Source organism: Haliotis asinina, chromosome 9 (genome assembly GCF_037392515.1).
Source record: "Haliotis asinina isolate JCU_RB_2024 chromosome 9, JCU_Hal_asi_v2, whole genome shotgun sequence".
Taxonomy (NCBI): Eukaryota; Metazoa; Mollusca; class Gastropoda; order Lepetellida; family Haliotidae; genus Haliotis; species Haliotis asinina.
The window spans coordinates 8265997-8290321 of record NC_090288.1 but is presented as its reverse complement, the minus strand read 5'-3'; the positions used below and the strand labels follow the sequence as shown (position 1 = coordinate 8290321).

General features: G+C 37.6%; 1 protein-coding gene across 3 annotated transcripts in view; it reads right to left on the bottom strand.

Moving 5' to 3' along the window:
* The window catches only part of LOC137295711 (E3 ubiquitin-protein ligase PDZRN3-like), a 425331-nt gene that overhangs the window by 97842 nt on the left and 303164 nt on the right, over window positions 1–24325 (bottom strand). The gene's annotated exons all lie outside the window — the stretch shown is intronic.

The following is a 24325-nucleotide window of genomic DNA, read 5'->3' as shown; positions in this document are numbered from 1 at the left end:
CATTCACAGGTAGAAAACTATCATGGTTGTTTGTCACATGACCATAAAAATTACGAGTTAGGCATTTGAAAATAAGTCAAGCAAACAAAAAGAGAGTTTACAACAATTCCCCTCTCATCAAATTTGCCAAAATTCTGGATTCAAACATGACATGGTTGATGTTTTGGGGTAGCTGATAAGATCTTAGGTGAACTTTTTTCATTAAGACAAATGGCCCATGGTCTGTTTTACATGACGTCCCTGCATTAAGTCAGTACAACAAGAAAATGCAATTTCCAAGCAAAGGCAAATTTAGCATCAGCACCGGTGACTGAAGGTGATTATGAAGTGAAAAAATCAATACATTAGGTCAAGATGTCAGCTAACCTGGTATCTAATTGAGGAAAAGGCTTTACGGGAGAGAAAATCTTGTATAATGCTGACCTTATAAACCAACTCATGTCATTTTGGATTTGAAGATGGCTTCAGAAGAAAGCTGAGCTTATGTCAGAAGAGAAACAGCAGAAGAAATATATACCTGAATGCATTAAATCTGTTTCCTGGTGTCTCCTCTGACCAACATCAACTGATTACTCACAAAAGAAAAAGCATTGTTGAAGAAGACAATTGTGTGAAACATCCCTTTAAGGTCCTTGTGATCCTATTTTTTGTGGGAAGTGTCCTCTGCTGCCACCTAAAGTCAGGTTATTTGGTCATTGTCTTGGAGAGCGTGTCCTTGGTAACCCAATGCACAGAGGGTAATCTTCTTGTCAACCTGTTTGTGAGTGGCATGGAGTCGTTGATCCAACATGCAGTCAGGATCACATTCGATGGAATCAAATCGCCAAGTTATCAGTGGGACACCCCTAGACTAAGACACACAGGACAGCCAGTCTCTTATCACCTTATCATTCTAGGAAATTATCAGCCTATGTCCAGCTCAGCTGGTGGGCTTTTCTCAGTCAAGTGACCAATGCCTTGTCATATCAGACTACCTGCCTTCATCCCTTTGGACAGACATCTGTCCACCTCCCCAGCTGTCCGCAGTCCCCTGACAGGGATCAGTTGACCAGTGATCATATGCAAGGTCACCAGGTCAGTTTCTGTCTCCCATGGGTCAACAAACACAATGTCCAAAGTCCTGCGCCCTGCAAGCAACACAATGTCCACACTCTCAGCTTCTGCAATCGTTCATCATCTCCTAACAAGACCACCTGCTTCCAAGTCTTCTTTGAATCTGATAAGATTCTCCTCAACTGATGATCAAACCAAGTCCAGCTCTTCAGCCCACAGGTCCATCTCTTAAGTAGGTCAACAAGAAATAATGATTTGACACACTGGTTACAAGCTGCCTTTAGCCTTCTGTCCACTCTTTCTATACCTGTTGACCAATGGAGCTGGCCATTTGCACATATACCCAATGTGAACACATTCAGCAAACCACTTCAGAAAAGCAACCAATACCCTCAACCTTCAACTTCCCGTTGTATTGTCACAGGGGCTTCTGTCAAGAGATCAAACAGCTTCCAACAGCAGAGCTGATTTTGTCAACAATTGTTCTTCACAGAGCCATGTCACGGTGGACAATAGTCGCGGACTCCACACATCAAAACATTTCCTGCTCCAGCCTGCCTGCTGCCACCCACCGTTCTGACAGACGGGCTGCCCTCAACTCGTTCCTGCCTCGCAACAACAAATCCCTCGGCTGTGTCGATGTTTCCAATTATTAATATTCGCGAGTCATCTGACGCGCATCTCTTCATCGACTTTCACGCCTGATTTTACACTCATTGAAGCTGTGCTGTGACCAGCCGTCCAGTAGCTTGGACCAACACAGTGTTTACGGATGTAACAATGCCTGTTTGTCTATCAAGCCAGACCAAGTCACGTCACAGAAGGGTCTCATGATCACATTGCCACCCTATTACCTCCACACTGAGGCGACTTTATCAAAATTTAGGAAGAACTTGAGAACTAGTCATGAGAAGCAACTGTAACTGTGGTATGAAGAGGACTATTGATCTGTCAACAAATCTTTTATGAGGGAATCTAGTGTTACCGTCTGAAATAGAAGAGTTGAGTCTTTAAAGACTGACTCACTCGTCTCCTCAGGTCTGTGCGGTCAAAATAACAATGTATCATTTGGTGGAACTTGAAAACTCTGATTACAGCATATACTTTTGCAATATATAGGCATACACAATTTCACATATATGTCACCTAAACTGTAACTGACATTTAGGTATCAACTTGCCCATCAATTAATCCTCCACAAAACAGACACCCCATGCCCCAATTCTCCCCACTTCCACCCATGTTGAATGTAAAACACAAGTAAAATATATATCTGCTGCATATGAAACTTTAATTACAACTTTTTTTTAATAATTTCAAAAAAAGTCTCAATGAGTAAATGGACCAGATGATCTGCGAGTTTAAATTTCTTTTTTAAATTGTCGATAAAATCATACAGCCAATTCAAGGAAACAGATAATTAATAGCTCAGCTGAAAGTGAAAGTAGGATTTTAATGATGTATTTAGAATGGCTATTGCGTGTATATTGCTTCATTAGATTTCATTTCATTCGTCATGAAAACATCATTGACAAACCCTCTTAGGATCAGCCATGGTAAGAGGACAGTTAACATGTTTATAACACTGCTGTAAATGATTCATGAACTCTCGACACTGTAAGCTTCAACTCGTGTATTTACAGAGCAAATCCACAGCTACCTGGCTAGTGCTGGCCGACTTGGGATTTTAGCAATGAATAATCCCCACTGTGAAATGTAAACAAAGGCAGAAATCTGCAATCATGCGTTCACCATCTCTGCACAGGGGCGTGAATATATGCGTTGAGAAAACACTCTGCTTCCATAAATGTTTGTACTGTCGCCATCAAAATTGCTGAATTGGTTGAAAAATTGTACAAAGATTGCTTGGGGCGAATTTCTTGAGATAAGATTTGTCAATAATTAGTAAAAGCCATTTACAAGCTGCCACATACACTGCCCTCTAGTGACAAGCTTGGACGAACACGGACAGCTTCACTGACTAAAACGATGCAACTCATTCATCCCTGTATTTTTCATGTTAACTCAAACTTGGCCTGTTTTCATGTTTTCATCAACAGAGGTGCTTGATTGTTTACACTGATAATGTAAACAAATTTAAATCTGATAGATAATGTTACTCTTTTTCAATATCTGACAGAAACATAACTTGACGTGAAAATTGAAAAATAACAAACCCATTAATGCTTGATTTACATATAAACTGTATATTAATCTACAGTCTATAATTGAATTCAATTTCCATTTTTCAACCGAAATCGTATTGGTTAAAATTGCAGTAATCACCAGTTGGGTCTTAAGGTTAACTTGTCATTATTCAAACGTCTACGACACTTGAAGTGATATAATTCAATGGAGTTTTTGACGGAATTTCTTTCCTTACTTGATGCTTTGCGTCAACACCGTAATCAGCACTAATAGACAGAGATCACGATGCCACTGGAAATACAGGCGGCTTAATCAATATTCCATTGAAAGGATACACCATTCTTTTCAGCCATGTGCGAATGCCATCTACACAAATTATTGACATTTACCGAAATCAGTCAATGAACTTATCAGCCCTGCTTCAGACATAGCCAAAATAGCACAATTTCTTCAAATATTGAATACTGTAGAAGACAGGGAAGTACTACCGCACCTCCGATGATGTAAGTGTTGTCTCTGCGACAGTAGAGTCTCGGTGAATCTTATGCTGTTTGCTCACTATGTTTTGAATAGTGCTACCTTTATGCCAGCTCATTGATTTTTGGACATTTTTAACTCACAAATGTATCATCCATGGATAATTTGTTTAATTATTGACGAGTACATTGTGAAAACGTCGAAAAATGTACATATGGAAATGAGAATGTGTGAAAACATGAACAATTAACCTGTGGATTCACAGGGAACGTCGTTAACTGCATTTATGCTGCTGTTGTTGCATGTCTAATGGCCCAGGAACAAATATTTCAGACAATGTCTGCAGTTTCAAACATACCAGTGTTATTGTGCATGGTCATGAATATATAACTTGCATTTAACTCAAATGATTTTTTAACTGTTTCAAGAGAAAACAAACCAGTTTAGACAACCCGGGAACTGTTTGCTATAAACAAGCATTTTAACTTTTTTATCCTGCAAACTTATTTGGGAACAGCACAAGAAAATCAAATCAGTATAAAAGCTTGCTTAAATGTAAATTAATTCATTCAGTTTTGATGTAGTTTGAATCATATTATGTGCAGAGCATATTAACACAAGGTTCTCTTCAAATGAAGACTTTCCCAACAAGCCATTACAAATACGTCCTTGGGCTGAGGGTACACGTCTATCTTGCTATCAGTTTCAGTACAAAGCCCATCGATCTTTACACATGTATTGATAGAACTTACCTGGCATCTGTGCGGTAATTGACCGTTTCTCGTTAGTGTGTTTACCTTTGGGTTACGTGGAGTATCGTGTGTGCTACCTGTGACGGTCAAACATTTCTGACATGTTTCACAAACATGGTGGGATAATTCTGTGTATTAACTATGCTTATCTGTCAGACATGTCCATGTTGCAATTGACTATATTGTTTGATGTGGCATGATAGCGGGCTTGTATTGCAGCCATTCGGTGGAGACTGGAGGCTAGATTACTCTTCCTGCTGAATTACGCAGTCTTTGATCATGAAATGAGGAGCATTGTCACTCAATAGTCAATCTACAAAATTGAAATTGTGAAGCGGTTTATTGATTTTCAATTAATCTTTTTGTCACGGCAATTGCAGACAAACAGACATTTCATAACCACTTACAGAATTGTGTGTGGCGATTTCATAACAGTTTAATACACTTGACTTCCTCTATTAGTTAAAACATTCTAAGGGATCAGTCATTATTTTAATTGGGTTAGAAGTTCTTGCTGCACAAATGTACAGAGAATAAAGATCATAATCACTACCATATATTTGAATACTTTTTATGACTCTCCTTGAAAAAATAAAAATGGAAAAGTGCTCTACATTTTCTAAAACCACTTTCCATTTTTTCATGACCCTTATCAAATTCTCACAATATTGTTTATTACCCTTCACTTGAGATTGTCAATTTTTTTTGTTATTACCTGAATCCCTGTGACACAACTCCCCTCTATCCCCTACCCTGATAAATCAGAACAGATTAAAGAATATCATATTTCCATTCCTGCAAAAAGAGCACAAAGGTGATTTTCATCTTAACATTTATGGACTCTCCACTCAAATCTATCAAATGTTCATTTCCCTAACACAGGTAATGCTACACTGATGTTTACAGTAGGATTATAGCTCAAATAGATAATCTTGAAGCTAAAAGTCAGCAACAGGACCCCACAAGCTTAACCACACCATTCACACCAATGCCTCAAAACAACAGACTTAAGCCTTGTGAAATGGTTCACTGATGAAGCATAATTGTCATAAGATTTATGAGGTAATTTTAGCATTTGTGCAAAACATGTTCTTAGGGCAACATTATGTAGAAACCCTAAGTTAAGGCTAGTTCTTAGGTAAATACTGTGATAAGCCAACAGAAGCAATGAATCAAGGAGGATATATAAGAACGAATGCTCTTGTATCAAGTCTTGTGTTGCATGAGTTGTGTGTCTATTATTGTTGACAAATGACAGAACCTAATATCTCATACTGATAGTCATACAACTAGTCATCATTACAGATGTAGTTGAATATCACGACTGCTATCATAAATCAAAATTTTCATTACAATGACCTTCCAGATGACAGAAATGTCAGCGTAAAGCATTTATAACAAATTATAGATTCAGTTCGAGTTCTGACACATAAATTCATGAAATTAGCAGCTACATAATGTTTTTAATATTTTAATATATTTTAATACAATATTACACTGGGTGCTTGTCACAAGGATCACTGACAGTGACCAGACAACTGTCATTCAAAAGACTGCTGTCCGTGTGACCTTTTACTAGCTTCAGTGAAGATGACCTCTGCCTTGTTAGCATCTGTTTGACAACTCCTTTCACTTTTGCTAGATAAATAGTATTTAAATGTTGTGGGGGGTCCAATTCTCAAATGTCATTCTGTCCATCCAGACTAAGCTCAAGGAGGGTAAGGTGTAAACTGTCCAGTCAGGGCAACCCTTGTCTGTCAGCGTGAAGGTAAAGTTACATACTGACCTCGAGTGAGTGAATGCTGTTTTAAGCCTACGCTCTGTTCATCTCAAATTCTATGCCAGTCACAGGGTCAGAAAGGTTTGTTTATATCTTGTTTAATATCTTGCAACTGTGGCCTGTTTTAATTTGCTACCCATCAGAGAGAAACCAGTTGGCAGTAGCTCTTCAGCAACCCATATTTGTCGTAGCCGAATTGGACAGACTCACTGATTTGCTTGACACATGCTACCTTATCCCAGATGTTTAGATTAATGTTCATGCTGTTGATCACCAGTTCCAGACTTGATTATTTACTGCCCACCACCATATAGCTAGAATATTGCTGAGTATGGTGTTAACAACAAACAATCAAGCAAAACTTACAACCAACCAAATCTAGTGATTCGGCTCAATGGGAAATACAGTGTAAAGAGTGTTTCACCCGGTGTGGTTTTATTCTGACAATGCAGCTACTGAGGCCTCGAGGTGTTATTGATGTAAAAGGCTTGATTGCTAAGATTTTGGTTCAAGTCAAAGTGATATGATGTGACCCTAGGCTTGAACCTGGAGTCTGTGGTTCACGTCTTGATGTTGTGGTTCTGTGGTTTCATCATGTGAAAGTGATGTTATGTGACCCTCGGCTTGAAAGGAGTGGGTGGCTCAAGTCTGGGTATAGAGATACTGTGCTCGCAGGGTGAAGTTCTCTTGATAACACAAGACTTGAACCCTAAGTCTGGGGTTCAAGCCTGGATATTGTGGTCTTGGTGGTGTTGAGGTTACGCAATGTTGGTGACCCAAGCACCATATCAGCAGGAAGAGAGGTGTATTAATCGCTTCAGGACTCTTGGACAGACTCTAAGGAGCAATTGACCCAGACTGGTTAATTTGAAACAGTTCTGCATGACAGAAGTGTCTGGGAAAAATTGTGTCAGTCACAGAATTGCCATTAATGAACTGTAGAGCAGGATGAAGGTTAATCTCTCCATGGTGTGCATTACAACACAGTTGTCCATTGATCATAGTTGAATAGTTTCATAACACTAACATCAACACCCCCAGGGAGTTGAGGCCATTGTGCCTCACCATCAGTCATAGCTCCTCATCCTGCACAAAATAACTTTTCATCAAGGTTGCCGATTTGAACAGATTTTGCCGGGGACAATTCACATTGTGAGTTAAAACCATTACCCTATTTCACTGTCTTTCTTTGTTCAGTCTTGATTAATAATATTTCTTGGTTTGCTGGACAGCTGATATTAGCCTATGTGAAACTTGTCAAACTACGTCATGACATGAGGTCATGATGGATGATTATGAGGTTGTCACCCTTTCTGCCTCACTACAGAACATTTCATCCTCTATCAAACCTCCCATCTCACTACCCACTACTCTGCACCTCATATGTGATAGTTCCAAAGTGCCTAAAGACCAACAAATGTGTGTATTTGCTCCTCTTTGGACAAAAATTCACAGTCCAACCATATATTTTAAAAATCAATGACTCACAGCTAATGTGAACAGAAACAAATGACTTGCTCAAAAAAATAAAAGATAGAATGTAAAAAACGTACCAACCTCTGACATTTTGAAAAAAATGGTCTTTGAAAGAAAAATAATTTATCAAAGGTCATAAGGTTATTCATTCATTTCTATCAAGATTCATTCAGATTTTCCTCCATGGTTGTTGAGACAAAAACCTTTTACTTCTTCATCCAGTAGCAAATGGGTACCCTATGAGATAAGTCACATGATTCTTAACTTTCTGGTACCTCACAGGCAGTTGAGTTATCTGGTATAATAATGTACATTAAGTTGCATGTGCATAAGGCATGCCTGTGTAGCTTGGAGTCCTGTAAATGACCTCACTATTATCAGTATTTTTCATCGATCAAAGTGTTTAGGTGGGAGAAAACAGGAACCTGCACCACTGGCCTATTATGAATGTGGACAAGAAACAACATTATCCAACCATCAACTACATGGTTGTCTGGTCAACAAGTTGATATTACAGAAGAAATTCAGAATGAACTTTGATATGATCTATTATCAACCTTATCGATTTATTTTGCTACTTAATACGTTTTAGCACGTATTCATGAGAAATGATGTCCAATATGAATATTTCACAGCCATTATGTTTTAAAAGCAGATGCTTTCAAACTGTTTTCCATATTGATGCACGTGTCATGCAAGAGTTAGGATGCTGAGTTGCAGGGGTTAAACAAATCACACCATCAAACGACCTAGCCTTCACTCTGTTCCTCAACACGGAATCTATAAGTATCTTGCCTTGGTTACAATTAAATGAGATTAACCTTATTGCTGACATATTGATGGAGAGGTGCACTGAACGACTTCTAATACTTGTCTGGATCTAGTTGAAAATGAAAAGGGCACAATCCTCTAAATTCACCTGCACTAACGAGAGGAAAAGGTGACCTGGATGCACCTTAGACAGGTGATCCATCACCCACCTATCAATCTAGCAGATCAATAACCCAAGACACCAGCCTCTGAAGCAATGTCCCCTGTTTTTATCTCGGTGACAGTGTATTTCATTGGATGGGAAATCATTCTCACAAGGAAACATCTGCAAGATCTGAAGTCAAACCAGTGAGTTAGTCCATACATCAAAGATCTTTTCATGCCTTTGAATCTAATTACTATGAATGATTAATTAGAAATCAAAATTACAGAAATTTGACCCAAACTCATCATAATCTAAATAAATAATAGAGTTTGCTGGATGATGAACAGTGACAATTGTAAAATCAGTTGAGAAAAATTCAAACAATTTGTTTACTGTTTTCTATATTATGATGGTGATCTTATAATGAGATGGCTGACATGTCACCTGTTTGCATTGTGTTCAACAATAGACCAGAACATTCCGTATTCTGACAAGTGATGATTTCAAGCCTTGCTGCACATGTACCATCATGTAAGTACAATATACATTCAGGATCATCTTTTGGTACAAGACGAACAAAGCCCCTTGAAACCTGACTCAACACGGAATCCCACGCTTTCAAACCATCATCCCATTAAATTCACACTACAATCATAGAGGCAATGAATGATTAACTTTCTAGGTTGTGACGATGAATTTTGTGAAGATCTGTGAAATAAGTACTTACAATTCAAATAACAAAACTGAACTGTTTATCGGCCATGTACATTATTTCCCCCATCAAGAAATAGGAGTGATAATATGGAACACAATTTTCATCATCAATCCTCTCATTTTGGAAATGGAACTGACTCTTCATTGTTACAAGTAAACATTTAGTCACTTAAACTGACCCACTGTCCCCATGCAAACACTTCAGACAACCTCACACTTGACGGCTGGTCAACATACACCTTCAATTCATGTACATCAGCCATTTCAAACATCCAATACACTTCAGTCACATGGATGGTTTAGTGGGTAGGAATTCTAACTGGAATCTTAAGTGATACATATTTCTAGAAACATTGGAACAACAGAATACTTGCATCTACACAACACAAATTCTTTTTCTAAAACAATACTCCTTGCATTATCAGGGACTGAGGTAAAATACTTTCTGTCCAGAAAGAAACTAAGAGGAATCATAAGCGATACATATTTCTAGAAACATTTCTCGAAACAACAGAATACTTGCACCAACAGAACAACACAAGTTCTTTCTCCTTGCATTATCAGACACAGACTGATTCCAGAGGTAAAATACTTTCTGTCCAGAAAGAAACTAAGAGGAATCATAAGCCATACATATTTCTAGAAACACTTCTCGAAACAACAGAATACTTGCATCAACAGAACAACACAAGTTCTTTTGCTAAAACAATGCTCCTTGCATTATCAGACACTGACTGATTCCAGAGGTAAAATACTTTCTGTTGAGAAAGAAACTAAGACTACTTTGGACAACCCAAAATGGCTCTATATCTTACAGTCACTGCCGATCATGGTGGGAAAAGAAAACACTGGCACAAATAAACTAATTTCCTTTTAATCGTCCTACCTACTTGGCATATGTACCAAGTGCTCTTCGGATAAACTGATATTCAGTAACTGAATCCAGCTAGTCAGAGACAGAGCCACAGAACAATTAGCCTCATTCTGATGTTCAGGAAGTACAGTACTATTTGCCGAGACTGAGAGTTTGGAATTAAAACATTTAGCATGCTCACTGATGCATCATCTAGGAGTGTTTCCCATGGAATAAACTTGAATCACTGTGACATTACACTTCATATTGACTCAGAGAGGATGAAAACATTTTATTTTCAATACCTACTTCACAAAGACGTATTGTCCGCTTGTCAAAAGCATGGGTACAGGAAGGTTTGGCATCTGTTTTGATGGGAACCGATTCTTGAGATTATTCATCAAAAGATAATAACACCGAAGCGTAAAAACAATTTTTCATGATCCTAATTACACCTGATATATTTTCTCACAGACTGAATTACTTTTACGGAAATGGTATATTTAGAACTTTATCAGTCAGTCAATCCCTTAATACAAACTTTAAACCATCTGCTAAAATATGATGTTTCACTATTTTACCAATAAACTTCAGGTTATGTAAAAATTCAGCTTTAAACTGTTAAAAGTTTTGGAAGCAAGAACTATTCATGTGTAACAGATTCTGCATATGTTCAAATACAAACTTCACAAATCTACAAGATAGGCTTCAGTACTTCTGACACACAACTTATCAAGATTTGAATGAAAGCCAAACATTTTGAAATGAGGAATTAAATTTCAGTTAGAGGCAGGTCCTGGCATGATAACATGCTCCAGATATCCCTTCTCAGAATAGAACAATCTGCTAACTGACGTCAACACGTCTATCGGTCTTTAAGGGTTCATACTACATGATAACGATTAAGGATAACATACACATTTGTTTCTGTACTAAAAAAATATCATGTTATCAATTTCCAATGAGGCAATTTTATAATAATTTGTAACGATAAAAACACCTATTTTCACAGTGCTGGAGGTGTTTCCCTGCTAAGATCAATCAAGTAAACATGGACACAACCCCGGGATGAATGGTCTTTGGAATTGGTCATCTTGTCTTTGACTATTCCTGCAATCTCTGTTCATACAGGATGTCTGATACTGGCATCCTTTCATGGTGACCATTCAGTATTTATACAAGGCAATCAGTCTGGTGATCAGTTCACAGCAATACCTTTTCAATAGTGTTTATGTAATATTTACTCAATATCTTCAAATGCACTTCAAGTCATAATTGAAAGGTGTCTCTCAAAGGGTTTAACACATCTTGAAAATGTCTCCTGAGATGGATTGTCACAGATTGGAGAAGAACTGGCTTATCTGTAGGATATATGAAGACGAAATCAAAGAAGTATTGACAACAATCTCGATTGATAGCTTTCACATCTGTAGGAAGGAATGTTAATTTTCTCTGAAAAACTCCCATTAAGTAGCTATTGATAATCCTTCAGGGAGAATAGCATAATTGAAATTTAGACCCTCGATAAAATCATGAATGGGCCGGTGTGGTCATTTTATCAGCATCAATGTACATCACAACTTTCTCCTGCTCAAAGAAATGTCAACACAAGATCACATGACTCAACTGTGTTCATCACAAATTGGCTGCAGGCAAAGATCACAAGTTGCCACAAACAGTATCTTTACACAAGGGAGACAACTGTGTAGTGCTATCAGTAAACATACCACTAAAACACCAAACAACCATCATACCAAAGACAAGCCAATTTTGCAATGTTTTCCCCTGAAGATAGAGACTGGTCACTTAATGGGGGAAAAAGAATCAAAGGCAGTGCGAAAATGTGTCAAATAAAAGAGAATTGAAAAGCCGCTGTTCGATGACGATCTCCGGCTACAAACAAAAACCAATGTACAGATTTCTCCTGCTGGGGATCCGAAGCTATCTAAAGGGCTTTTAAAGAGCTAACAAAGTTCAGATCAAGCCACTTTTGGGGAATTAAATTTAACCAATCCTATTGACAATGTGTGGTGAAAACATTTATTCGCGAATTCAATATTGTCTTTATGATAGCAATGTTTTTTCAAGTGAAATATTTAACTTTTGTACTCGCAGCATCGTGTTTGCATCACCCTGATGTTTTTGTCATCACAAAAAACTCTTTCAAGCCCAAATGTTTCTTTGTGTGATTCCATCTGTGGGCTGATTGCTTCTCTGGTGCATTGAGTACGTTCTTAATGAATAATGTAGAGCATGCACTCTGTCGAAACCCCGGAAATGCCATTGCTATAGTCTTCTTTATTCACTTCATTGGTTTCAATGTTAAATTGCGCTTAGCAATATGTGATTGGTAATGGAGATGTACCTCAGTCTGGAGAAGTCACTGTCGGTTCATTCAGCTAAGGGCACTGAGGGATCAACTGATTTAATTCACAAGTAATTTCCTCTTAGGGATATTACATTCCTTTGGGCAAGTGAAGCAACAATCCGTTCCAGGTGACACTGATAGAGAACACATAGATGTGTGCGTGGACATACAGACTAATGACATCTGGATCTTGATCCTCAAAATGTAGTAATGTCATAGTTTATCAAAGGCTTACAAGTATCATAGCTTTGAGTGAATGAATTAAATTTTATGCAACTTTTATCAATATTGTAGCAATATGATGGTGGGGGCAGTTGGGAACTGATGACGTGTTAACCAAGTCAGCAAGTCTGACCACCCGATCCCTGTAATCGCTTCTTATGACAAACATAGTCACCTTTATGGCAAGCATGGGTTGCTGAAGGCCTTTCCTGTAGTGGAGCTTGTAGCATGAACCAAGACATGAATAAATATATATTATTATGAACTTCAGTCTCCATCCATACTTCCATCATGTTTGATATAAACAAGTTCATTCTTACATCAAACTTAATGGATTTAATGGATAACCATTCGAGATGTGTGTACATGATTGTCCTATCTAGTCCCAAAGTCCTGGTGTTCATCAAATTTAGCTCTATTCATCTAAATCCATCAGAGATATACACTTTACTCTCTCCAAGGACCAAGTCTGCTATTTTTCCTGTATATTTGCCAAACACATTTCCTGTTCATTCAATGGCGAGGAGACTGCACTTTGAACCTTTGGAGCAAAATGTCAGTATACCATCAAAGATCTGGCCAGCTAAAAGCTTTACTTACTTAAACTTCTTCCAACTATCGGCAAGATTTACTCAAGTTGTTGACAGACTACTAGACTTCAGAGGTACCTTCTAATTAACACTTGTGTTTCATTAGGCACTCTTTCAGTGCAAGTGAGGTACTTGCTAACAAAGATTTTACGACTGTAGCTACCATTGATGAACAGCCATTAGTACACCTCAATCTGAGAGAGATACATTGGGCAAAATTAGCTGCATTTTCTTCACCTGGTAACCAAGACTTGAAATCTTATCGTTTTAATAAACAAAGAAATAGTGAGTGAGTAAAATAGGTTTTACACCAATTTGAGCAATATTCCAGCAATATCATGGTAGGGACACTAGAAATGAGTTTGAGAAAAAAAAATTGTGAGTGAAACTGTTTTATATGAATACAGATTATGAGCACCAGAATCTCACCTTGAATTTAACTGCAAAAGCATCAAGGAATCTGGTTATTTGTTTTGATCCATGTTTCACAGCTATCCATGAGACACAAAATTCACACCCTGCATCTGGCTTTTCTGCATCTGCGACGAGTGACTGAATAATCATTGACCATTCTACTGCCCATTCCATCAAAGACAATTCAGGTCAAATACATGCCAATTTTGTCATTACACTTACTGAATCATATCATTAAAAAAAGAACATTTTTGAGTTGACGGAAGAACAACCAAGACCAAATATCACATGGGCTGCGACAAGGTGCAATTATAGCATGGCATTATTTGACACATCAAAGAAGAGTGGATGACAACCAACCAAGTCGACAACATGAGATAATCATGTCATTATAATTTGTGAATTATTTGCCGAAATGAACATATCAGGCACTGATTTCTGATATTTCCATGAAAGAATTCATTTTCTGACATTCCACCAGCTATTCAAAAACTTCAAAGATTGGACAGTGATGAAGCTGTCTTTTTGCTCAAATGAAAGGAAAGTCTGAAAAACTGATTGATCGTTAAATATTGCCAAATGGCGTAATTGTAATTACACCTGTCAAACTATGCGACAATGCTATTGATAATAGAGATCTATTTGATTAGTAAGCTCAAATTTACTGTTTCATTCCACGAAAATCCAAAGAAAATATCTCCTAGGATGATATATCTATTTCATATATCATTATTTTGAAAAATGTGATGCCCTACAGCCTGGCTATTCTCATCATCAAAGGCTATTCGCTGCAACCTCTGACAACTACAGTGAGACGAAATGCCTTAATCAAAGTGAAATCTTTTCAAAAAACAAAGAATGCAAGTTTACACAAGTTAACATAGCTGATTGTTCTTCTATCAATTTTCCTCCAGATCACTGGTCAAAGGCAAAGGTCACTTTTTACTGGCAGTTTGCCAATGGCAAATTCAGAAAGACAAGAGCAACATGTATTTATTTATCTGGTCTGGCTTTGGGATCAAAGTTAAACCATTCCATGAACTTTGCTCAACACACTGCAGATATATGCCTGTGGGTTATTTCACAACAAGGCAAAGATCAGACTTAGTTCAGTGGCTTATTTGACAGAACAGACGTGACCATTTCACAGAAATCAAATAAATCTTTATAATTTTGGATTTGAATGACATGAAACTTTCCAGATGTTGCATCTAGTGACTCTAAATAGGAAGCTTTATTTTCAAGAAAAAAGGTAATCACACAGAGGCTGTTGCAGGGAAACATTATTTCTGTCAAAAGATGTTAAGGATCACCTGTCATTTCACAGATTAAGTATAGCAATGGGCAAGAATAGTGTAGTCCATATCTTCTTTCGAGTAGCATATATTTACTTACTAAAAATGGATCATAGAGTGTGTGATCTTCTTGTGTGCAATTTACAAGTACGTGTGTACAATGTCATCAGGGTTTGTTGTCAATGTCATCAATTTGTGTGTACTCTTTCACCACAAACATGTGTGCTGGCCAGTGGAATGTCTCACCTGGTTTTGAACTCTGCAGATTGTGTATAATAATATTATCCTACCACTGCTTCTCATACAGGAAGTTTGACCATCAGTGGGCACTGTTTGACTAGAATGTATTGACGGTGTCACCAATATTTATATTTATGGTCACAGTAAAGACAGATTCAATCCACCACAACATCAAAGTGATTTGTGTGTAATATGTCATCAAAACATGTGTAATGTCATCAAAATATGAGTACATAGTCATCAAAACATGTCTTTTGCTAACCTATAGCTACAGCCCATACGAGCAGACCTGTACTCTATCCATTTGATCAATCTACTTTGGCTCACTGAAGTTAGTTGAATTCATGAAGAAATCAAGAAATCATTTGAGTATGAATCATGAAAAAATGATTTGTTTAACTTTTGCTGATGTTTCCTCTTTCAAAACTGTCAGCTATATTGCACATTTAGGCTGAAACCATAACATTTTAGAAAGGTGCATGAATTTTTCTCAGTAAAGATCTCTTTCCAGAAAATAGCTATGACATGCTGATTTGAGTATAGAATTCCTCAGACTTCTCAACAAAGATTTTAAAGTCATAAACTCGACACGAGACATGAACTTTGTTTTGTTCCTTCCATTACCCAGCATGCAATTCTTACCAGGTTGCATAAGATGCAAGGCATGCTTTTCTTGGAATCAACAAACCAGATAAAACAAAGTCATAACGGAGAAATAGTGATGCATCCCATCAAAACCTGGTACAGTAGGGTGCCATTTTACAACTTAGGCTCTCAATAAAACCCAGGACTGAGCAATGGTTAAGTCAGGGAGAGTTTATTGTCCACAATTCAACCGAGAGAGGCTGCAGTCTAGCCCAAGGGAGATTGTAGCTATATTGTTCCCTAAGCCAGCCTAATCCCTCCCTGGATCAACTGATCGCAAAATAGGTTGCAATTCTTTGATCAGTTCTAAGATTACCTCACATGATAATCACAGGACAATAACCCTCATCTTGGTGTAATAGTGAAAATGGCTCCAAATACTAGTGAACAATTGCCTTGCATTCCATCTGGGAACAGCCCATGGGACTCATACCTCATAGACAGATGTTTACATTCATCTAATTTCCCCATAAGATATCAATTTGTATGTTAAAAAAAACTTGAAACCTTTTGATATCATGATATCAAGTTGCTATGTTCCAACAAAATGAATACTATCTACACATAACTGCTGAGATATGATGATAAGGTGTCAAAAAGGGAATAAAAAATGTCATTTGGATGATGATTTAGTATAATCTGGTGTAATCAAATGCTAAATGTTCTTAATTCTCGTATAACACATCATAAGCATAATCATGACAGAAACCTCCTCGTCAAGCCTCATCAAGCAATCGTTATGACATAGGATAGCATGTAATATTAGTCAGATCATCCTGACATAGCACCTGTTATCACATGGTTATAGTCCCATAGTCCTTATCACCCTAGCACAAAAAAGGAAAGAAGCATTAATTATACAATGTTTAAGAGAAAGTAAAGCTCCAACAAAAGGGCCTAGATTTCTTAATTTACAGCATAATCCAAACAGTCTGGTTCAGTTTCAAAGAATCCAGGTTGCCTGACTAAGATAAAACTCTTATAAAACCCGATTCCATTAGTTAATCCCACTGTAAATCACGGATGTTTAATAACAAATGCTAACTGGGTCTGCCATGACAGATGGCCAGAATAGCCACCAAGTGGAACACATTCCTTGAGTGAGTTTACTACCAAACCTCAGTCAAAATCGCACAGCTTTAATGTCTGTCGCGTGCAGTTTCACGCTTTATGAGAAGATTTTCTTCAATCCTAAGATATTGCACCAGGCTTGGATAGCTCTTTACAATGAGGTTTCCATACTTTTTTCTCCCATTTGTGAAAAACACAAACCCAGAGAGAAGGGGTTCAATGTTACGACCACTGTGATGCTGCTAGATTTGAAATGTATGCTGGATTAGGTTTGATTTGACCTGGTCGCAATGGCAAATGCATGTAGTACTAGCATATGGTTAGCATGACATTACAGTTGCACCATTGGATTGCAGAGAAATATTCATCAATTTTCAAAAAAATGTTCTTCCCCATATTGATATCTGCTATCACTACACCTAACACACATTTTTTTTCATCCAAATCAATGATTAGTACATGATTATCACCAAAATCTTTATTTAACACAGTGTAACAAAACCGTGAGTCAAAAATACATTGCTTTGTTAAGTTCTATGTCACTTTCAAGTTTAAAGGAATTATTTTAAAAATCTTTGAATGAAATTTTTCGGAAAAGTAATGAAAATGCCAACTCAAATGATGGAAGTCGACGTTATTAGAATTAATATTCCTTGAAACATTTGCCAGTGATCTGATTTTGAAACAGGATTTGAATGCCCCATAAACAGTGCTGCCAAGACTGCTTCAGCCTGGGGAATCCTGTTTTTAAGCAGACGTGAGCCAGGCAGAACCCAAGTGGGTCCAAGCAACATTTGGGAAACATTTATGTTGGAGAAAGCTGGAGGAATCATCCTGGCTAGCAGGCAAAGATGAGAGCAAGTCAATCAGAGAGGAGGCCGACAGGTGAAACTTACACTGGCGGATGCATAAAACCAGGAGCAGACGGCATAGGCGGCCATCTTGCTTCTTGGAGATATTATAAAAAAGACAACTTTTCTCCCAATAAAGTTTCAGTCAAATCATGCATGGATAAATTCTTATTTAATATTTCCAAATGATTAATCATCAATTTGTTTTTATTCCTTGTCGTGTTCTTCAGCTCAAATGCCTCAATCCATATATGTAGAAGTAATCCAATGTTATACAGACCTAATCCAATATTTTTGAGTGAATGGACAGTGAACTGTTTCTATTCTTTTAAACTTCCAAAGATAACAGCAAAACTTGTTCTTTCAAAAACAAAAAACCCACAAAAACGTCTTCATTAGGTATGCATAACAATGCAGATCAGATTATGAAAAACTTGCCAAACATGTGAATACCAGGCTTTGAAGAAAAGCTTCCCAAGGAAACCTCCCATATCTGTGCTGATGATGGCTGTATCATATTCTCTGAGCAATATAGAAGCTAAACTGATCACAGCTGTAGAAAGGAAAGCCTATGCTTATATTTAGTGAGCCCCGAAAATTAGTCCTATGAAATGATTCCTTCTGCCTAAGCAGACTGAGGTGTATACCTTCAACCGTGCTGACTTCATAATGAGCAATGCCTAATGCTTGAAAGGATAAACGCATACATTTACTACGTCTGATTATGCTCATTAGTGGTATCATCAAAACGACGAAAAATTTACAGGCCACCCTGGCACAAGCATTTTTGTGAGTCTGCCTCTCTGAATCAAACGCAGCCTTCATCCCATGGAGCCGGGAGGATAATTGACCTCATACGGAGGGGTGTGAAGTCCTAACTGTTTCAGGGCTTTCAAACCTCCCCTAATCAAAACCTTTTAAAAACAATCCATAATTTGGTTCCATTTAATAACCAGAGGCTAAAATAAAGCTGTGGAATTTCTCCTGCACTGACCCCCCTTGGGTTTTTTCATATCGCTCATTCCGGATTCATCAAAATAACTGTATAGCAATGTATAGTGTTTCAGAGCTCAGGCACAACTAGTCATACACACTAAAAGATAAGGTAGGCTTCTTCCTCTTTTTAGTTTTGTTCAGGAGACTGACAGAGCCACAAACCTGTTTGTGAAATTATACATTTTCCAAACACACAGGACACATACTAGCTGTATCATTATCAAATATCAGCTCAAAGAAAAAGTAACTTTATCAGCCTTGAAAAATATATCATGCTTCTGTCATTCATGAAAAGTGTTTCACATATTACACAGACAAATCACTCATGTTTCGAAGATGATGAAACACAAGGAATTTCAATTTTCTGAATGAACGAGCAAGGGCGTTAACTTCAACACGACACAAAAGTCATGGGAGAAACCAAGCAATACCTTCAGCATTAAACACCCATCCATGAAAACACCCTGTAGTTATTTAATACCAATACTGGAAAGTTACTTAACATATTTCTCTTAAAGCTTCAGCATGTTCAACAGCTTAAAATAATAGAAACTCCTTCAGATTCTTCCACACTATCAAAGTTATCACTTCGAAACTATCAAAGTTCCCCTTTAATCAGACTGCTGATACAATATGCAAAAATGTATTAAACATTAATATAAAGAATTTCGCTGAATTAAAAATGATCCTTGAAAAGTAGAAGTCTTGAGCATCTCCTCTAACAACAGTTTCCAGACTGTGTATAATTTCTAAGTGCGTCTTCCCAGATGTTCGAACTTGAGACTTTAGAAATATTACAAAAGGTTACAAAGTTGAACAGAGGAATTGGCCAAGTCATTCATCAGAATGAGTCGGAGTGCCGACTTGCACATGAGACAGGAAATGAGGGCTAGATGTGCTTCTTCTACCTCGTCCCCACACACGTAATGAGATTTGCGAGAGGTTGGAGTTTTTTGGAGTGAGAGGATACCAAAGTCCTGGAAAGAGTTAAACACTCAAAAAATAGATGCCTGGATGTACTTAGATGATTCAGCCTGGGTACTCTTAAACAGTTTATATTTATCAGGTCTGAATATAGTAACACAAAGCCAAACTACTACAAGATATACTTGTATATATCCTAACTACTACATGCTATGCATGCATATAGCCTAACCATTACATGATATACATGCATATCGCCCAATTATTGATGGTATAGACTATATGGTTCTGTATACACTAGGAGATAGACAATAGAGTTCTGGATATACTACGATATAGATTATATAGTTCTATGCATACTTGGACATAGCCCATATAGTTCTGGATATGCCAGGATATAGTTCTATATACAGTTGGATATCAACCATATAGTTCTGGACATACTAGGATATAGATTATATAGTTCTGGCTTTACAAGGATAGAGCATGTTTAGTTCAGGATATACAAGTGTGCAGTTCCGGATATATTAATGTAGACAGTTTTCTAAGCAATCCCTGCACAAGTGGTAGTGATTTCCTGAGGATGTTACCTCTCAGTGTCTTGTACTACAGAATGTGCAAACAATTAAACTTTAGGTACAAAAGATTTAATACTTTCATAGTGAGAAGGCTGTTTGCTAAATTCATATTTCGCCTCTACTTTTAGTTAAGGTAAAATGTTTGCTTGTTACTCTGAAGGCTGGGTTTGATTCCCCCCATGGCAAGGCCATGTCTGGAGTACCCCACTGTGGATTTGCTTGAATAAGGCACCACAGGGTTAAACTGTAGACTTCTGGTTTATTGACCACAAGAATCTGTAAATCGAGAAGTCAAACCCCTCTGGTCAGGTGATAGTTTGACAAGGCTTTTTTAAACCAACAAACCAAACCCAGAGCAGTGTAATTGTTGTACTTCATTGATTTAAATGATTAGTATGGTTTTCCTAAGGAAATGAAAAAATCTGTCCTCTCAATTCCTTCACGTGATATTTTTAGGCACAAATACTATTTACCCAGAGAATTGGTCCCGAAGTTTTCCAGTGTCCATAGCTAGGCTTTCATAGAGATAAACCCCTTTGAAGGGATCTGCCTGACACCTACTAGAAATAACAGCACACAAGAATTCCATTAACACTGGAACCGGACTGGACGGACATCCAGTTTCAAATGGGCAAACTTCGACAAACCTACACCTTCCCCAACCCAGGAAAGAAATCTCCATCCTCCAGAGGTTACTACAAAGGGTACATCTCACAGTGGAAGACCAAGATGCTGGACTGAAGGGCCCTAATCACTTCAGCTGATCACCTAAGTTCAAAAAGAAGCTTACAGTAGAGTCCAACTCGCATATATCAACATCAAACATGGCTCTCACTTTCAGAGTTCAAAGCTTATGTTGTGTTTTGTCTTGCTTACCCCAAGTGCCAAGTTTTGTCCGACTCTCAGATGTCCTGGAGGTGTTGATGTTCCCTTAGTGTGATAATGTTCCTCTGTTCCCATCCTTTTATCTAAGACATTTAACGGTGTAAAAATTCTAATACATTTAACAGTTTCTATTATATTTTCTGGACTTTCAAAGAGAAATTTCTTCAATCACCTTTCCAGACCAGGGCTTTATAAGTGAGAAAAAAGGTTTTAATTTGGTTATTCTTTAATGAAAATAAGCAATAACTAGCAGATAATCATCTTAAACTAATTCTGGGTCTATTTTTGACAGGTTGTAGAAAAACGGACTCTTTACAGATGCAGCAAGAAAACATGGACACAAGAAAGAATTATGCACTAATTTCAATTATCTTCCAACAAAGTATTTCACAAAAAAATCTTTTCTTTTCAAAGTGAACAGCTATTACACTATAGCTTCCCTGGAGTGAACCACTATTCAACTCACTCAACACAGACAAGCAAAAAAACCGATAAACTAATTAACAGATAAAATGATTTTTTTAAAACTGGAATTTGCTTACTGATATCAAGATAAAGCTGGGTCTATTATGCTGACCAGCTGTTCCATTGAATATATATGGCTGTCACTTCTTCCCCTTTCTCTTTGGATAAATCTCCCTTATAATTGACCCCAGTGGTAAATGATGCATAGCACCTGAAACTTAACCATGCATGAATATTGATGAAATAATTAGCAAATAAGCCACAAATTATCATAACTGATTAGTTTTATTACTTCGTTTCCATTATACCTATGGTACCTGTCAAGAATATTAATGTATACTGCCAAGATATTGCACTTATATTGACTTCATTAAGGCAACAGGCTGATAACAGACATTAATAGCAATATTTGCGGTCATTTAATCTTCCATTAATTAAATCAAAGTAATTTGACTACACAAGACCAAAGTTTTTTTCAGCATGTAAAAAATAACGATTTGTTTTTAATGCATGCAAATGATGACATGAAAACATATAATCATTTGTGTGGGTTAATATATATGTGTGTGTGTATATATAATCTATCACCATTACGAAAGCATCCTGCCCCTTCAACAATTCCATAGCTGAGATATGTTTTGCGCTGCTTTTAGCAATATTCAATCAATATCATGACAGGGGACACCAGAAATGGACTGTAGGGAATCAAACCCAAGCCTTCAGCATGATCAGCAAATACTATAACCATAAGGCTGATCCACTGCCCCCTTCAACAATACAAGGGCCTTGGTTGCGTCCGCAATGGTTAGCATTAATGAAGCGAAGCAGGTCATATCAGGTGATCGGACCTGAAGCAGGAAATCAATGGCAACTGAAGCATTTAGCCAGCTTCACATGAGGGTCAGCTGATGTGGAGAGCAACTGTACTGCTTACAGGAGAGACTCCTGTTGATGGCGCTTGCTACACGGCTAGGCACAGCCAATCTCCCTTCCAGTAACACTATACCAGCCCATAAGCAGGCCAGGCATCACTTAAGTATCATGTAAAGTCAACTGAAAATCACTCCCATTTGAAAAAAAAATATTGTGGGTTTCCTTCACAAAAAATCTATGCATCTCACCTCTTATCTAACTGTTATATCAGATTATATTTCGCATGAGCATGTACAAAATAAAACATCCTCACAGACACAGAACTCGCATTCACATAAAACAACTACAATATGGACTAATTGCTTTCCATATAATTCATTTGATTTGTTGATCTGGTTATGGATACTTTTTTTAAAACATAAAAAACACATTCAAATAAATTCTCATCCATTTTCCCCTAAAAAAAAAAGCATCAGCCCTACAAAAAACAACTTGCACCGAAGACCTACAACCTCGAGTCAACAGTCTTTTCCCCCTTAAGGTACCTTCCCATATAACTGCAGCCACATGTCAAGGAGGTACCCCTCCTCGCCCTATACCCTACCCCCCAGCCATGACAGGTCTGGACTCGGCATGTATCACTGTGCAGTCAATTATTACCGTGAGGCTCAATGATATATCATACCCCAGGACGGGACACATACCGAATGGGCAACACCTTATTACCAATCCATATAGAATGGCTCTCCCACTGAAAAAGAATGTCTCTTCATACCACTGACATCTTGTGGTATGACAGGCATATTAATCTCACGTCATGTTGTGTCACCTTGTTCCAAATAAAGGTCTCACAAAATACTTTCCCAATCAAATCGGCTTCATCTGACATAAACATAACCCTGTGAGAACTAGGACATGTGCACAGCATTAGGTATTAAATCCTGAGATTGATATTGGGCAAATTACTTTACAGCACCACAGCCATTTTTCATAGTGGGCTATATATTCTGTATCCCATTACCCAATACAGTAAATTACATATCTACCTCACTGGAATCTCCTAGGTGAGGTAACTAATATATAATAGCCCATCCTACCCATGCATTATGTCAATTATACAATACATTATATGAGAACCAATATTTCACGTCCCTAGCCTACAAAATGTCAAATTACATCGCTACATCTTTTTTCTCAACATCCCTGACAAGACATCTACAGAAATAATCTAATCTACACACCTCCATTCACCATACAAGGCACTTAACTGTTTTTCCGTCAATATTTGTTCACTCCAGTCATGTGATCATTAAGGTCAAATGCCATATAACCGCAAAGCTTCTGCCATTAAAGTTCCAGGCAACGCATTGATTTTTTTTTTAAAAACAGAAAAATCTGCGTAGGGTAGAAGAGAGGCTTCCCAGCACTGAAAGGTGCTCCCTATAGACATGACAATTGCACAACAGGAATGTTCTTGAGAAATATCCATAGAGATTCTATATTTGGTACTCATATGATAAAGACAAGATTTATTTGTCAGAAGATCACAATCTTGACTACCTTAATCTTCATGTTTCAAAAAACCTTGAAAAACCTGACAAAACGCCTCATAGAATTTCCAGTTTTATATCACCACGCAATATCATAGCTAATTGAATTTCAAAAACATTTCATCATTTCCGTAAACATCAGACGAGGTACATTAAGACCCGAAGCTATTAAATCTACTCCAGCTAGTC